At 44.4% G+C, this 16,775-nt stretch overlaps 1 long non-coding RNA gene across 2 annotated transcripts; it reads right to left on the bottom strand.

Moving 5' to 3' along the window:
* Positions 1-10,255: 10,255 nt before the first annotated feature.
* On the bottom strand, positions 10,256-12,566 carry LOC120974491 (uncharacterized). 2 transcript variants are annotated; one of them, XR_012203778.1, is made up of 3 exons: positions 12,172-12,558; positions 11,481-11,575; positions 10,256-11,089 (listed from the first exon to the last, which is right to left on the bottom strand). It is a non-coding gene; the product is annotated as an uncharacterized lncRNA (long non-coding RNA). The 2 variants fall into 2 exon arrangements; XR_005769880.2 differs by lacking the exon at positions 10,256-11,089 and having other exon boundaries at positions 11,400-11,575; positions 12,172-12,566.
* Between the last annotated feature and the right edge of the window lie 4,209 nt (positions 12,567-16,775).

The raw sequence follows: 16,775 nt of genomic DNA, 5'->3' as shown, positions 1-16,775 counted from the left end.
CAACACACGGGCACATTGCTAGTAAAAGGAAAAGGCCTGCCGCTTTCGCGTCGCACTCCCCCCACACACGCCCGGGAATCGGGAGTACTCCACGACCCGTCCGGCACGACAAATCGCTTAGGGAAGGCGTGTTGCCTAGCATTTTCACTTTCATGTGGGACCGCCGTTGAGCAAACCGACTATTGGCAAACCGCACCCCGCCCGCCGCCGGGTTGGAAAACAGAAACGAGGGGAAGATCTAGCTGTAGCACGGAAGCCAAGAAATTTGGTGTCAATGGGGCTCGTTGATAGAGTAGGAGCATTCCGTACTACTCTGCTCCTACTAGTACCAAGTTTGTACTATACAACTAGTACTACCACTATACAACTAGTAGGTACGTGCATGGCACAACATTGTAGGAACAAAAAACGGTAAGATCTCGTTTTGGGTGATTTATCTTTTTTTCTGTCAATGTAGTATGAATAATATGATGTGGGGGGTACCCATGAAGCTTATGTGGCTTGGTTGCATGGCTACGAAAGGTTAGAGAAAAATAAATAGATAATGTGTTTAGAGTGCACTCCACTAAACAGATATACTTTGGATCCATTGCAACGGGCTGACACATCTATATCTATACCCCCTATATAGTGTGTGAATAACTTTGAAAGTTGGTCGTTGGATGAAGCCAATCCGACGGTACAAAGATGGCAAATCCGAGCACTACTGGCCGTTGGATATCATCTATATTCCACCAGATTCTGCCACATGTAGAATCTAGAAGACTCCATGGTTGAACTTCATTCATGACTAACTTTGCCATAACTAAGCTTAGGCAAAGTGGTCTGAAACAAAAAAAGTGGCTAAAAAAATGGCCACCACAAGTGTGGCAAGATTTGGCAAGAAGTTGAGTCTATGACATGTGGACCATGTAGCTAGAAAAGTGTGGCAAGCCACAAGTGTAACAATGAACTAAACACATGTCTGGTGTGTTTGGTAGGGTGTATGAAGGGTGCATGATCCCAAGAGTTCCCTTCTCGACCCATTTTTGGGTGTTTGGTAGAGTGTATGGAGGGTGCATGAGTCCACACTAGATTAGCACAAATACACTAGAAGCATGCATGAAGAGAGCATACATGAAGAGGGGTGTTGAGTTGAGCATGCATGAAGAGGGAACAACTATGCTGAGACGAGAACGCAACCAAACACACTTGTGGCATGCCTAAGCTTAGGCGTGGCAACCTTAGGCTGCAAACCAAACCATAACTTTGAAAGTTGGTCGTTGGATGAAGCCAATCCGACGGTACAAAGATGGTAAATCCGAGCACTACTGGCCGTTGGATATCATCTACATTGCACCAGATTCTGCCACATGTAGAATCTAGAAGACTCCATGGTTGAACTTCATTCATGACTAACTTTGCCACAACTAAGCTTAGGCAAAGTGTGTCTGCCACAAAAAATGTGGCTAACAAAATGTCCACCACAAGTGTGGCAAGATTTGGCAAGAAGTTGAGTCTATGACATGTGGACCATGTAGCTAGAAAAGTGTGGCAAGCCACAAGTGTAGCAATGAACCAAACACATGCCGGCACACCTAAGCTTAGGCGTGGCAACCTTAGGCTGCAAACCAAACCATAACTTTGAAAGTTGGTCGTTGGATCAAGCCAATCCGACGGTACAAAGATGGCAAATCCGAGCACTACTGGCCGTTGGATATCACCTACATTCCACCAGATTTTACCACATGTAGAATCTAGAAGACTCCACATGTAGAAGCATAATGCACAAACCACCAGAATCTCATGCGTGCAATGCACGTGTACCTTACTAGAGCTCGTACTGCGGGAGCACCACAAGGCCTGCCGCAGGAGTTACATTTCCCTCTCGGGGCCCACGGGACCGAACTTCAGTGGCTTAGTGCCCGGCCTATGAGTCAATGACATGCGGACCTTAAATGCTGCTGGCCGACATGTCATTCTCATGGTGGTGGTGTGGTTCGCGACTCACTCGTTCGAGATGAACCGGCCGGTGGTGGCGTGGCCGTGGCGAGGGTGCCACAGCTAGGCGTCGGGGCATTACGAGGCGTAGATGGCCACACCGGCGGGTACTACCTGTAGTACAGAAGTACTCCAGCTAAGGATTGATGCCTGGGACGAAATGTGTCACAGCCACAGGATGAAAAATCGATGGTGCGGGACGTGTGGTGTCATGGGTTCGTGCGGCGTCGTGGGAATTGCGTGTGGCTGTGGTAGAAACTTGATGCTCGCCGCATTTAAGATGGCCCACATGTCATGCACACAAAGGCAGAGGGGCGGTGCGGCCAAGAGGGGTGAGGCGCACGTCGGGGAACGTGGTGCCGTGGGTTGGAGCGGCGTCGTGGGAATCGCGAGTGGCAGTGGATGAAACGTGATGGTCGCCGTAGTTGAACTTCCATGGACAAGCTGTCATGTCTACGGATACATGCATTGCATACAGATCACTAGAAGGAGTAGTAGAGAAAGCTAGGCGGATAAATAGTTCCTTATAGTCAAGCGGACCCACGCTACTACTTGTTCCAAAGACATGCACACCATCGAATAGTCCATCTATATCAATATACATAGGGAGGGAATATTTTTTTTACAAGAGAGGAAATAGTACATCCATCCATAATGCCCTGCTGCTGGCGCAACATCTTCTTCTTCTTCTTCTTCTTCTTCTTCTTGTTCTCATTTTCTGTGGGAGACGGCTTCGCAACAAGCTCTCTGGACCTTGCAGCTATCTCGAAACTCACACAGGCATCGAGGGCAGCATATTTTATCCGCTCGTACGTCAAGGGATAATTCTCCCATCCAGATGACCTTAATGCCAGCGTCTCGTCACCCTTCTGAAGATTTGTTCCTAGCACAAAATTTGCTACGTCGAATAGGGATGGTGTCGGTTTATCACAATCTTCTACAGGAATTTTTATTCTGGTTTGTAGGTCAGTGATGCTTTTCAAATCAAGGTTGTACGGCTCCAACTTCTGTTTGTCCCCTGCGATGGCTGCCCCACAGAAGTATATGTCCTCCCGAGACAAGAAATCGTGAAGCTCACCTGGTATGGAGGGCGCGTGTATGATGTGGTACACCAAAACATCATCTTCGAGGCACAGTTGAAGGACAGCGGCGCGTTGGATCTTCCCAGTGGCATGCTCCGTGTACTCTGCGTCGAGACCAATGACATTCATCTCCACCTTTTGGAGGGAGTTGGATACATTGTTGATCCACTTCCGAACAACCCTTGGGTGGTCGGTGACTGTGGCAACTATGCTCAATGAGCCTTCAACGAGGACATGTTGGACGCTAAAAAACTTGCATCTCGATCTCTTTTGCCATTTGGAACCGCTGGACCGTAGGGCTATGGTTTGGAGAATTAGGATTAGATGGCTAATCTAATTGAAGAAGATGATTATTTATAGGGGCTTCGGAATTACTCCAGGAGGATGTGAAGAGGTTAAAACAAGGGATAATTAGATTTATGCCCCTAGTTGTGTCCCACTCGTCTGTTTTACCCCTAATTCCCAAAAGTCACCGGTTCTGTCCAAGTCACTTTGCTGCTCTTATGCTTTTGCCCTTTAACCATTTGACCGTCAGTTTGAAAACTTCATAACTAATTCATACTGAATCAGAAAAAATGCAAATAAGATACCAAAATGTTCAGAAAAACATCACCTATATGTCAGTGTCATTTGCATTCATGAAAAAAGTGTTGGAAAGTGCACATCCGAGTTTTAGCTCTTTTGATACCACCATGAATAGTGAACTCTAAAAAAATTCAAAAAAATTCAAAAAAAATATGGTGGCGAAGAACAACAAATGTTCAAAGTGCTTGCCAAGTTTCATTAGGAAACGACATTCATGGAAGTCGTGCTAAAAAAATAATCTATTTTGGATTGCTGATTGTTTTTTTTTGCCGCGGCACCCACGAATGTTATTCCCTGATGAAACATGGCAGGCACTTAAAACATTTTGTCATTCTTTGCCACCAATTTTATTTTAGTTTTTTTTGAACTTTTTTAGATTTTACTATTCATGGTGGTAGCATAAGACCTAAAACTCGGATGGGCACTTTCCAACACTTTTTTCATGAATGCAAATAACACTGACGTATAGGTGATGTTTTTCTGAACATTTTGGTATCTTATTTGCATTTTTCTGATTTAGTATGAATTAGTTATGAAGTTTTCAAACTGATGGTCAAACGGTCAAAGGGCAAAAGCATAATAGGAGCAAAGTTACTTGGACAGAACCAGTGACTTTTGGGAATTAGGGGTAAAACAGATGAGTGGGACACAACTAGGGGCATAAATCTAATTATCCCTTAAAACAATGTGAATGCAGTGTGGTTTGGATGCAAATGAAGATCAAGGAGTACTGAAAAAGCCGAGGAAAATCGGTTCCCGATCGAGAAGTAAATGGGAGAAGTTATGCGCATGCATGAGGAGAGGTGCGGTGGTTTGACTGCTGCATGCAATGGATTGGACGGGCTCTTTGGTTGCCTTTTCTCTCTCCCACGCGTACAGAGTGGCCCACTTGCATGCTGCAGTTTATTAGCTGGAGTTGGGCTGTAGCTGCTCATGCGTACGCTAATTAATGCTATGAATGCGGGGTATGGAGGGAAATGGGCGCATGCAAAAGGGTATATACGCAGACTAATTAGAGAAATACTGAAAAAAGTTATGCGCAGACAAAAGAGGACCGGAGGGAGTACTACTCATGTTCCTACTACGGTTAAGGAATATGCGGTTATCCTCAAAAAAGAAAAGTCCTTATTCGCGCTTCCGCAAGCACGAGAATTTGGTTCTGCTCGCAATATGGATGATAGCTGGAGGATGAAGTGAACCCAGAGGCATGCTAGCACGGGAGTGTACTCATGTTCCTACTACTCCTACTACTAGTAGTAGTACAACTGTGGTACACTTGATGGTCAAAATACTATTATTCATCCGGTCCTCACAGTGAAGTGATAAGACCCTGCGCCCGAGGTGACACCAGTCCAGGCGGCGTGTCCGGGTTACCAAAGTCAGCCTCACCTTGTGCACTGTGCAGTCACTGTCACCACCGTTGTATAGCATGCCTCGCCTCGTCTCCCTCTCCCCTAGCACCACTCCATCTCCATCTCCGTCTCGCCGGAGATCCTGAGGTCACTCTTCATCATCTCACTGTGCCCCCGCGTACGCTCGCCTCGCTCGCCTCCCCCAGTACCACTATTCCCTCGCTAGCCGCTCCAGCACCGACAACCTTCTCCCCCATAAATCAAGCCCCCCAAAACCCCACCTTCCAAACTCCACCATGGCCGAACGCGAACCGCGCAGGATCCATATGAGCCGCGATTGGAGCTATCTCCCCAGTGACGTCCTCGACCTCTGTTGTTCGTGTATGGATATGTTAAGCACCCTGCGGTTGGCTGCATGCTCGAGGGGCATGCACATGGCCATCGTTGAAGCGAGGCCTAAGCTTTTCAAGACACCCTGCTTGCTGCTATCTAGTCTTGCGAGATTGGCTCACCATGATACGGAGGCGTACATGATGCCCCTCGACTTCAATCCGATCTCCATTAGCCGAAACTTCTTTGCAGGTATGTAGTGGGTCGCCGTACATCATTTCCCTCGACTTCGATCTGATCACCATCGCCCGAAACTTCTTGGCAGGTATGTACTGGGTCGGCATGAACTCCCACTTGATTGCTGCCGTCAGAGAAGACGGTAAAAAGTTGGTGCTCGTGAACTTCCAGACCTCCCATGAGATTATCCTTCCTCCGTTGGATTATATAGAGTATTACCATCGCGGTCCTAGTCATCTAGATTACCGCGTCAGTTGGACGGACCTTGTTTTGCAGAAGATTGTAATCTGCCAAGTGCCCACACGACATGCGGATTACACAGACTACAAGCTAATTGCCTTGTTCGACAAGGGACTCGCCTATCTTTACGCCGGTGCCTTCTTTAGATGGAGACAACTCAGCTCGCAGTGGATCGTCGTCAAAGCTAATACACACTTATGTGATGCTATTGAACACAATGGCATCATCTACGCGATCGACAAAGCAAATGGCACCACGTATTGCTGGGACGACGCGTGTAAGTTGTTTCCGTCTCATGTTTATGATGACACCATGACACTGTTTGAACTTTTTGTGATGATTGGCATATCCCTGTTTGAGCAGAATTTGAGTAGAACTATGGCAATGTATTAGAGACGCCGTAAATCAGCTATATTTGGAATGAGTTAATTCATGCGATTGTGATCATGTCATTACAACCAATTTGTACCCTGAATAATCAAACGGTTAGGAATATATGGATATTCTCCTTATTTTACAGTAATCTATATACTACTACTAAATATGAGTGTGTATCAATGGCCATGTTAGTTTCCTCATTTTCATGATGTAGAAACATGCACCACACTGTTGGTTTCATCTAACCATACAGTAGGGAAGTAAATGTGCATATGGAGAACTCTATATTTGGAAGTAGTGAAATCCTGTAATGCTTACCATGTGTACATACGTATATTCGCCCTTCAGCAATCAATGGCTAGAATAATATCCTCACAAAAGTTTTGCCCACAGAACACGAGTATATAACAATCCATGGTCTGTTAGTTACCTTGAAGAATTTGTTTGTGAGGACAGAACATGATTCCATAACATGCATGACATGGTAGTTTCCTGTGAAGAATTGATAGCGAGATAACATGAGTATAACCATGCATGGCACTTCTATATTTTCAAACCCAGTATACATTTCCCTGTATTTTCCTCCCAATTCCAACAGGGACATATCAATGCTCTTTCTTGCATTATCCTACTCATACTCTGAACAATGCTGATCTTACATTAACAATGCATGTCCTTTTTGATATGATGCAGTGTCCCTACAGTTACTGCCCTTTGTAATCACACCACCTTTGCCAAAAATAGGGAAGCATAACTGGTGACTCGCTCGATTAGACGATGGCAAAAGACTGATGATCATTCGAACACATGAGCCGGAAAAGTTATATTGCAAAAACCCCACTGTATACAAGCACCGTGAAATACGTGAGTATCCGGATAGTGGCTGTTACGTCTATGAGCAGGATACCAGCTTGTTGGGGCCTTCAGGATTTTTTAGTTGGAGGCGGGTAAACAGCCTTGGTTCACACTCTCTGTTTCTCGGACTCAATTATCCGATTAACCAGGAGATCACCGTTGGCAAGGACCTTGATGGTAGAGAGGCTCTGTTTGCTATGGAAAATTGTGTCTACACGGCGAGCCCTAGGAGTTCGGGAGCAAACTCCCCTGATTGTCAACGATACAGCCTGCAGCCAAAAGAAGGTGAGAATGACAAAGGCATCCGGATTAACTTTGATCCTTGGATGTCTCAATTACGACAGACAGTGATGTGGTTCAAGCCTTCAGGTTGATAGGTAATTGGGTTGTTGCATCGAAAGGGTGGAGTACTAGTGTCTCCGGATCATTGGTCGCTGAAGCGGGGCTGGAAATTATGATGGTGTTGGATCATCTCTTCGAATGACTTTGTTGTCTTTGCTGCTTGTTCTGGATGGGTAGTTCTTTCTTTTGTTATGAATATTCCTTGTCATTTGGTCATCCTCGTCTATGTCACTCTTACTATGTAATAGTTGGCTCTGTTTAGAATGTCATTCTCGTCTGGATCACGAGAGTTTGAGCGCTGCAGATAAGTGCATTTTGGTGGTGTAGCAAGACTTCTTATGAACTATCATGTCTTGCTGTTTATGTCAGTAGTAGTCACTAGTCAGTGTTTGAATGTTGTATAGATCGTTGTTTCGAACTGTTTATTGTCTCGAACTACTGGTGGACTAAATGAGGGCATCACCATTCTCCAGTGTTCAGAGTGTATCTCCTTTTTTCAAGTTATATAATTTGAGCTCAGTGTATTTTCGATGATGTACACTTGTTTGGGCCAGTGAGGTGTCGTTGAATATGGGTCGAGTAGTAACACAATGCCAAACAGGTCAATTATGACTCTCAGGCCGGGCTCTCAAAAGATCCTAAAAAAAGGCCGGGCTCTCCAAAAAAGAAAGAATAAGGAATCTTAGGCCGACATGTGGGCACCACCGGTGTTTTCGTGCGCTTGCGCGCCGAGAGCATATTGGCGCGTGTTCGAAATTCAAGCTACCTTTTCATCCCCAATCTCCCGCCCCTCCCCCACCTCTGGAATCTCGATTCCTACTCCAGTTCCCCCAAATCCCCCTCCTGTACTCCCTGTACTCAAGCTCACTATCATGTCGCCGGTCAACGCGGATCTCCAAGCCGGAGATCCTGAGGTATGTCCTGCCTTCGGTCGTTGCGTGCTGTCGCTCAACAGTGGCATGGCGGTGCTTGACGACCAGTTTGCCGGCAAAGTGCTGATGGTAACCATCAACGGCGACCGGCCTCCCGTCTCGTCGGACGACCTTGTCAAAGCTCTTGGCATTGCGCAGGCATCCAAATAAGTGACTTGCTCGTCAAAGTCTGTCCGCCACCGCCTGATTTCTTCGTCAGGTTCCGGACACTTTCGACTACAGTCGTGTGTTCGGATCTTCCCGAATTTTGTTCTGCGATGGCGCGCTGGTGAGCTTTGATCGATGGCACCCAGGCTGGGCCTCGGTGCCCTCTGAGCTTGATTTTTAACAAAGCTTACCTTCCACGGCATGCCTCGACGAGCTTGGAACAGCGAGTCCATGAATGAGCTTATCAACGACCTTGGAGGTGATCTCGTAAGTATGTTCGTTCCTCCAGACAGCTGGGCTCTGACGGTTATGGCATGGATGAAGAAGCCGTCCACCATACCGAAGGTGATTGGTGTTGAGATACCGGTGTAGGAACCGGGGTTGTACTATTCGTCGCCACCAAGGCCGCCGCGGACCATGTTAGGGATGTACCTGTATCGAGTGTTCGTGCATGTCGAAGAAGTGGTCAATCCATCAATCGAAGTCCTGTCGCCGCCGCTGGTGCCTGGGTCCGTCGACGACGTCCATTACAGGAGTTAACATCAGACTTTCCCCGTGTTTCTCGGAATGATGGATGGCACAGGGCCTACTCCATCGCGTGGCGGAGGCCACTGCTTCTTTGGGAGAAGAGGGAGGGCTGGCTGCCTGGATGTGCTCTAATTTGAGGTAACAACTAAATCTTGTCAGATACTAGTTAAATCCGAGCTATGGGTGTGAAGCACTAATGTGCCAGTACATTTGATTGTACCTGCTCTAATTTTGTACCAGAACGTTTTTTAAAAAGGGTTGTACGCCAACTTAATGTGCTAGCAGAACTTATTGTGTTGTCTGTCTGTTTTCTTTGCACATCATTCAAGATATTTCCCTGTCATTGATAAAGAAGATGAACCGTTATGTACGAGTTCGTTGGTTTCAACATAGCCCTACCCGTAGCGATCCACTTCTTCCATCCTGATTGTGCCGCCTGCGTGAAATTTTCGTATGCAAGTTAAGTGTGCCATGATGTTCTATATGATTGTGTCAACTATCTAAGTTTTTACTGAGCATCAGCAATGCATATGGCTGAAAGATGTATTTACGAGCATCGACTGATGGGTCTCTCTCTCTCTCACACACACACACACGCGCACAAGTGGGACCCGTTGAATTATTTCTTTGCCCGTGACAGCTTATAATTAGGTTCCACTGTAATCTAACTTTTTCCTTAAGTTATTAATTGAGCTCAGTGACTTCAAAAAGTTGTATAGAAGCCTTGTTTGGGCCTTTCCGGCGTCGCTAAATGTGGGCTGAGTAGCCATGTTAGGTTGTACTGTACTACACATGCCTTTTTTTCAACATCAGCAATGCAACTGGGCCGACAGTTGTAGACAATATCCGGGTCAACTTGTTATTCTGCGCCCCGCTGGGCTGCAAACTTTCCTAGGAGGTATGCATTAGGCTTAACAAGAAAATGGACTTTAAGAAATAATAAATGGGATGTAATTATAGTAACTAGGCAGTAACTATAAAAAATGCACCAAACGCGTAATTAGTTTAAAAAATATATTATTTTCGGAATTTGAAAATTTTAATTTCATTACTTTTTGCGCACGCAATATTTCGTTGGATTTTAACGTAATACAACTTTATTTTGAAATTATATTTAATCTAACTAGAAATTTCGGATAAAAATATTTCGGATCCCATAAAAATGTGGGAATTTTTTTTTAATTCTGTTTTGAACGGTTGGTTGAAATTATTAATCGTTGTCCTAGCTAGAAAATGGGTTGTACTTTTAACAAACTGTAAATGGGTTGTAGTAAATTTCATTAGAATTAAAAAAATGGGCTGTACATTCTTACAAATCGCAAATGGGCTATATGTTCTCTGCCACACACTTGTGGGCCTTCTAAGTTGATGCGTCCCTAAAAAAAACTAAGTTAACGCGTATGCAAGGCTTTGTCAACAACACATGGTTCTGGCAGCTGTGGCTGTTGGATGTCCATCCAATGGATGTCGTGCTTCTTCTTCAATCTCAGATATTCTTGCTTCAGCCGCCCAAAAAATGATTCCTCCCCCTGACATCTGGGGCGCACCGTTTCGGAGGCTGACCTGTGGGCCTACTAAGTTGACGCGTACCAAGGGCTTTGTCAACTTAGTCAATATAAACGATTCTAGCTGCAGTGACCGTACGATGTCCATCCAACGGCCGCAGTGCTTCTTCAACCTCTGGTATTCTTGCTCCAGCCGCCCAAAGCAGCGCCGGTCGTGCTCCTGCCTCCCGTGGCCGGCTGTGATGCCGCGGAGGCCTCACCACCCCCTACTACTCCCATCGCTGGCCAGGCCATCCCTCTACTCACCCACACCCCCCGTTATTCCGCGGCGACGGCAGCCTCACACCGCAGCCGAACCAGTGAACCCTCGTACTCCTCTCCGCGCGGGCTTCCACTGCCGCGTCTTCCCTGGCTCTGCGTCGTCCCCTTCCTAGGCCTCGCCGTCGTCCACCGCCCTGAGGCTCTCGGCGTGGCGTGGTCAACGTGGTCAAGGAACGGCTTGGAGAATATATTACAAACAAGATAAGATGTGAGAGGCACCTGGCCAAGAGTTTGTGTGCTGACCAATCATGCATCCTTCTAGTATTTGGAAACATCTGTGGCTCCCCACAAAATACAAAATCAGTACAGAGATTGCAGGAATTTAGAAGTACATGTAATTCCAAAAAATGCACTAAACTCGATTTAGAGGTGAGATTTCAAGAGTACGAGTCATATACGTATGACGAGAATATCAAGGTATGGTGTTCTTGTAACTCACCTTCAGGTTTTATAAATTATTTGGATAACATGAGTTTAAGAATTATTTCCATCTGAGATTTTGCATAAAATTCGAGATTGTAGTATGCCCATTTTTACTGAATAAGAAGCTGAAACTAATGTAACTTTTGGTCAGGGGAAAAAATATCAACCGAAAAAATAGAATATACAAATTCATGTTTTCCTTACATTAATATGAACAACATGAACTATCGAAAGGATCCTCACCACGCTATAAACAACTGACTTAAATAATTCTCAAGGCTTCTTCTGCATATTCATGGATTTCTCTTTATTGCAATGCACTAGTGTAGTAGATAAATCTGTTAAAAAAATAGCAGAAGCACACACTTAGTAAAAGATAATGTCAGAACCTGCGAGTGTAGATGGAACAAAGGGTTATAGAATAAACACAAATATTGGGACGGATGGATAAAAGTGGGACTTGTTTATTTATTATATTGTATGTATTCATGTGACACCAAATAAATAACGATTCAGTCTATTGAGAAGGGGGTTCTCCATTTAAAATAATCATGCTAGTATCATGGACCCATAATTGCACTGACATGCTGTCTTCTCCGGTGACATACATGATCGCATATGATATATCGCTGATACACTATCTCACTCCAATTTGAACCAGGTTGATCTCCTTTTATAAGAAAACTGTGTTGATGTTATTGAACAGGTCATGCTACATGCTAGTATGTAATGATTAATTTCACTTGAAAAAATGCCTAATTATCCATCGATCCATCTATATAGTAAGACGAAAGTCTGACCATAACGCATGACAGGGTACTACTCATCCAGAAGTAGTACATATCAACACATGGTGAATCAGATCTAATCTAATACAGTAAACACCAGAACCACACAAGTGCATGTCAGAGTCGAGGTAGAACAAATGGAGTACCAATGTCAATCCCGAGCCGGCTGCTGCGCGTGAGGTGATGCAATGGTAGTTGGCTGATAAACCAGAGCTGTCAGAGCCACGCCGGCGACGCTTGGCGACTGGGGTTGTTGCGTGGCGTGCGTGCAGGGGCGCGATGGACGGGGGCGAAGGTTCGGGGGAGAACATAGAGGGAGTCGGGGAGATTCGTGAGCAGTGGGTTGGGAGTCCGCCGGAGCCTCCCGGAATCGGAGTTCGCGGCGGCGGCGCTGTGGTGTGAGACATAGAGAATCAGGGGGAGAGGTGGCCGGGAGAAAAAAATATGGTATTTTAGGCTGTGTGATATATTTGGAAGGAGGGGACACAGATAAGGTGGAGGTGGGTACGGTACTGTAAAGAAAAGGATGAGGTGGGGGTGCGCGGAGGTTGATCCCTTTGTGGGGAGGTGGGGTGGCTCCCAACAACACATACACTAACATCGTTGTTGGATATGCGTTGGTGTATGGGGGAGTTTGTTGTAGTGTGTCATCTCCACCGTCGACCCCCTCCAGCCTCCACGGGCTACTGTTCATCCACCGTCGACCTCCTCCAGCCTCCACCTGTGACTGTTCATCCACGGGCTCCTGTTCATCCAGCCTCCACCGCGCGCTACTCCACCGGCTACTGTTCAACAAGCCCTCCACGGGCTACTGTTCATCCAGCCCTCCACCGTCTACTGTTCATCCAGCCCTCCACGGGGTGGTCCTGTTCATCCTGCCCTCCACGGGGTCCTGTTCATCCAGTCCCAACCGGCTCGATCAATCGGGGTACTGTTCATCTAGAGGCAACGCCACGGGGTCCTGTTCATCCACCCCCACCGGGAACTGTTCATCCACCCCCCTCCCGCAACGCTCACTATTCATCCAGAGGTAGCATCGATCGACTTCAGTTAGTAGCAGTAGCGAAGGAATCGCTCGATCGGGTTCAGTTAACAGCCATCGATCGATCGATCGGTTTCAGTAACGCGTAGCCTGCAGTGCAATTGCTCGGGTTCAGTTAGAGCCCAACGCCTCGCTCGGGTTCAGTTAGAGCCCAACGCCTCGCACACACGCTCGTACGTACGAGAGAAACGTGTATCGCTCGGCCCCCGACCACCCACCGTAACCGGGGACTCCGCGATATTTTCCGCGCCCTCGCTTCTACCACAGTTTTCTCCGTCATGGATGGCCCAAAGAATGTCATGCAGCTGCGTCTCCGGCCCGCCCAGGACGAAAAGCCCATTTTCTGTCATGATTTTTTGTCATAGAAATAGGACCCCACCACATCTATGATGATACCGGGTTTTGTCACAATTATCGTCATAGAAGTGTCATAAGTATGACAAAAAAAATTTCGTTCGGCCCAAAATGTCACGGATGTGTCTTTTTTTTGCAGTGTTTGGATTTGTGCCTTCGAAGTTGTTGATTTTTATGGCACCGGAACGATAGACCTCATCGATAACGTAAGGACCTTCCCATTTAGATAGAAGCTTTCCTGCAAAAAATCTTAAACGAGAGTTGTATAGCAACACATAATCACCTACATTAAACTCACGCGTTTGTATCCTTTTGTCATGCCATCTTTTAACCTTTTATTTAAACAATTTGGCATTGCTTGAGTTCTCCATTCATCAAGTGAGCTTATGTCAAATAACCTCTTCTCACTGGCAAGTTTGAAATCATAATTGAGCTCTTTAATGGCCCAATATGCTTTATGTTCTAGTTCGACAGGTAAGTGACATGCTTTATCATAAACCATTTTATACGGAGACATACCCATAGGATTTTTATATGCAGTTCTATAGGCCCATAATGCATCATCAAGTTTCTTGGACCAATTCTTTCTAGATCTATTAACAGTCTTTTGCAAAATTAATTTGAGCTCTCTATTACTCAATTCTACTTGACCACTAGACTCTGGGTGATAAGGGGATGCAATTCTATGATTAACATCATACTTAGCAAGCATTTTATGAAAAGCACCATGAATAAAATGTGAACCACCATCAGTCATTAAATATCTAGGGACTCCAAACCTCGGAAAAATAATTTCTTTAAGCATCTTAATAGAAGTGTTATGATCAGCACTACTAGTTGGAATAGCTTCTACCCACTTAGTAACGTAATCAACAGCAACTAAAATATGTGTATACCCATTAGAGGAAGGAAAAGGTCCCATATAATCAAAGCCCCAAACGCCAAATGGTTCAATAACAAGTGAATAATTCATGGGCATTTCTTGACGTTTACTAATATTACCAATTCTTTGACATTCATCACAAGACAAACTTACGGGCATCCTTGAAGAGAGTAGGCCAATAAAAACCAGATTGCAATACCTTATGTGCAGTTCTATCTCCAGCGTGATGTCCTCCATAAGCCTCAGAGTGACACTTGCGTAGGATCTGTTCATGTTCATGCTCAGGTACACAACGTCTAATAACACAATCTACTCCTTCTTTATAAAGATGTAGGTCATCCCAGAAGTAATGCCTCAAATCATAGAAAAACTTTTTCTTTTGCTGGTATGTGAAACTAGGTGGTATAAATTTAGCAACAATGTAATTAGCATAATCATCATACCATGGAGCAGTACGAGAAGCATTTATGACAGCTAATTGTTCATCAGGAAAGCTATCATCAATAGGTAGTGGGTCATCAAGAACATTCTCTAACCTAGACAAGTTGTCTGCAATGGGGTTCTCGGCTCCCTTTCTATCAATAATATGCAAATCAAATTCTTGTAGCAAGAGAACGCATCTAATAAGTCTAGGCTTAGCATCTTTCTTTTCCATAAGGTATTTAATAGCAGCATGATCAGTGTGAATAGTTACTTTAGAATCGACAATATAAGGTCTGAACTTATCGCAAGCAAAAACAACTGCTAAGAATTCCTTTTCAGTAGTAGCATAATTTCTCTGGGCATTGTCTAAAGTTTTACTAGCATATTGAATAACATTTAATTTCTTATCAACCCTTTACCCTAGAACAACACCTACAACCTAATCACTAGCATCACACATAATTTCAAAGGGTAAATTTCAAGCAGGTGGCTGAACGATAGGTGCAGAAATTAATGCTTTCTTAAGTATTTCAAATGCTTCTACACAATCATCATCAAAGACAAAAGGTATATCTTTTTGTAATAGATTAGTCAGAGGCCGAGAAATTTTTGAGAAGTCCTTAATGAACCTCCTATAAAAACCGATGTGACCGAGGAAACTTCTTATACCTTTATTGTCCTTGGGACATGGCATCTTTTCAATAGCATCGACTTTAGCTTTGTCAACTTCAATGCCTCTTTCAGAAATTTTATGCCCCAAGACAATGCCTTCATTAACCATAAAGTGGCATTTCTCCCAATTCAAGACAAGGTTAGTTTCTTCACATCTCTGCAAAACTCAATCAAGGTTGCTCAAGCAATCATCAAAAGAGGATCCATAAACGGAGAAATCATCCATGAAAACCTCACAAATCTTTTCACAAAAATCAGAGAATATAGCCATCATGCATCTTTGAAATGTAGCAGGTGCATTGCATAAACCAAAAGGCATGCTTCTATAAGCAAAAGTACCGAAAGGGCAAGTAAAAGTGGTCTTTGCTTGATCATCAGCTGACACAGGTATTTGAGAGAAACCAGAATAACCATCTAGAAAGCAAAAATGTGCGTGTTTGGATAATCTTTCTAGCATTTGATCAATGAATGGCAAGGGGTAATGGTCCTTTTTAGTAGCTTTATTTAATTTACGGAAACCAATTACCATCCTATAACCTGTAATAATTTTTTGTGGAATCAATTCATCTTTATCGTTACGAACGACAGTAATACCTCCCTTCTTAGGGACACAATGGACATGACTTACCCACTGACTATCTGCAACGGGATAAATTATACCTGCCTCAAGGAGCTTTAATATTTCCTTTCTTACCACTTCTTTCTTCTTAGGATTTAGCCGTCGTTGGTGATCAATAACTGGTTTGGCGTCTTTCTCCAAATTTATTTTGTGTTGACATAGAGTGGGACTAATGCCCTTAAGATCATCAAGAGTATATCCAATAGCAGCGCGATGCTTCTTCAGAGTTTTCAATAATTTTTCTTCCTCATGCTCTGAAAGGTTAGCACTAATAATAACAGGATATATCTTCTTTTCATCTAGATAAGCATATTTAAGAGTATCGGGTAATGGTTTAAGCTCAAACATGGGATCACCCTTGGGTGGAGGAGGATCCCCTAGGATTTCAACAAGCAAGTTGTGTTTCGGAATAGGTCCCTGTTTAAAGAATACTTCATCTATTTCCCTTCTTTCATTCATAAACATATCATTTTCATGGTCTAGCAAATATTGTTCTAAAGGATCATTAGGAGGCACAACAATAGAAGCAAGACCAATAATTTCATCCTTACTAGGAAATTCCTCATCTCGGGGTTGTCTACGAAATTTAGAAAAATTAAACTCATGAGACATATCTCCCAAACCAATAGTAACAACATCCTTTTTGCAATCTATCTTAGCATTAACAGTGTTCAAGAAGGGTCTACCAAATATAATGGGACAAAAGCTATCTTGTGGGGAACCAAGAACAAGAAAATCAGCAGGATATTTAACCTTC

This window comes from Aegilops tauschii, chromosome 2 (assembly GCF_002575655.3).
Source record: "Aegilops tauschii subsp. strangulata cultivar AL8/78 chromosome 2, Aet v6.0, whole genome shotgun sequence".
In the NCBI taxonomy this organism is placed as follows: domain Eukaryota; kingdom Viridiplantae; phylum Streptophyta; class Magnoliopsida; order Poales; family Poaceae; genus Aegilops; species Aegilops tauschii.
This window is presented reverse-complemented; position numbering and strand designations above follow the sequence as displayed.